The 1,485-nt window shown below is 45.3% G+C and overlaps 1 protein-coding gene across 1 annotated transcript in view; it reads left to right on the top strand.

Annotated features, from left to right (window-relative positions):
- Hip1 (huntingtin interacting protein 1) overlaps nucleotides 1-1,485 on the top strand; it is a 142,691-nt gene that overhangs the window by 93,987 nt on the left and 47,219 nt on the right. The gene's annotated exons all lie outside the window — the stretch shown is intronic.

The raw sequence follows: 1,485 nt of genomic DNA, 5'->3' as shown, positions 1-1,485 counted from the left end.
AAGTATAGAAAGTTCTGAGGTTCCCTAGTGGTGCTGAGAACTCAACTTCCCTCCTATGAAAGAGCAGCAAGTGCTGCTAACTGCTGAGCCACCTCTTGATTGTTTGTTTGCTTGTTTATTGGTGGTGGTAGGGTCAGAAGACATGATATGAGAGTCAGTTCTCTCAGGGAGGGGAAAATAGCTAGCTTAGAGACTAAGAGCACAGGCTACTTTTAAAAGAGCTCAGTTCCCAGCACCCACACTAAAGCAGTCACCTGTCATTGCAGTTCCAGGGGACCCATGGCCCTTTGTACACTGTGTGGGCACCAAGCATATACACAGTGTACATTTCATATGTGTGAGCAAAACACTCATACACATAAATAAAAATAAACCTTAAAAAAAATCTTTTAGAGCCATGTGGTGGTGACTCACACCTTTAGTCCCAGCATTTGGGGAGGCAGAGGAAGGCGGATCTTTGTGAGTTTGAGGCCAGTCTGGCCTATAGAGTGAGTTCTCCTAGGACAACTCAGGCTACACAGAGAAACCCTGTCTCGAATCCCCTCCCCGCAAAGGAGTGATAAAGATGGAGTCTCATCTTGTTTTAGCTCCATGTCAAAGTGTCACTCTGCAATTTAGAAGCTCTTTGATGCAATGGTCATCTGTCTCATTATGATCTGTTCCCTTGTCCTATGATGTTTAGCAGCTGAGGCAGGAGGCTTACTTGAATCCAGGAGGAGATGTAGCTAAATGATCAGAGCGCTTGTCCTAGTATGCATGAAGCCACCCAGCACTGCACAAGCCTTGTAAAGTTTGCATACCTGTAACTCTAGCACTTAGGAGGTGGAGACAGGAGGATCAATAAGTTCAACATTGTCCTTAGCTACATAGTATATTTCAATAGACGCTGGGCTACATGGGACCCTGCCTCAAAACAAAATAAAAAAACAAAAAACAAACAAAAAAAAACACTTGAATACATGGTCCTGTGTCTTCTGGACTCCATGAGCTCACAGTAGCAGCTCTGGTAAACTGCCAAGGCTGAGGAGATTGACTGGGAATCAGAAGAGACCCGTGACAAATGAATGTGAACTGCCCAGGGATTCCAGATGATGGGCGGGGGATCATTCTCACATGCTAGGTCTCATTGTTCCTTGGAAGACCATGCTTAGAGTGTTTCGGGGAACTTTTAGTTCTAAGGGAGGAGCCTTCAGTTCTGTGGATGGGTATTCAATAGTATGTGTTCTTTCTTGGGAGCCAGGAAAGGGTCTGTCTGTGTTTAGGAGGTCATATAGACTGACCCAGTCTTCTTCAAAAGGGTGTAGTTGACCTAGGACTGCTACCTGCTTACTATAGGCAGTTTGTATCCACCCTGGTCTCCTTGGGCTGTATAGGGGCTTTTTTTTCTTTTTCCTGAGGTACCAGTGCTTGCTAGGTACTACCTCTAATAACACTCTCTACCCACTGAGCTGCATCCTCAGTCCTCTTGTGCTTCATTCTCTCTTC

This window comes from Mus caroli, chromosome 5 (assembly GCF_900094665.2).
Source record: "Mus caroli chromosome 5, CAROLI_EIJ_v1.1, whole genome shotgun sequence".
Lineage (NCBI taxonomy): Eukaryota > Metazoa > Chordata > Mammalia > Rodentia > Muridae > Mus > Mus caroli.
Note: the sequence above shows the minus strand (reverse complement) of the source record. Positions and strands in the feature narration are given on the sequence as shown.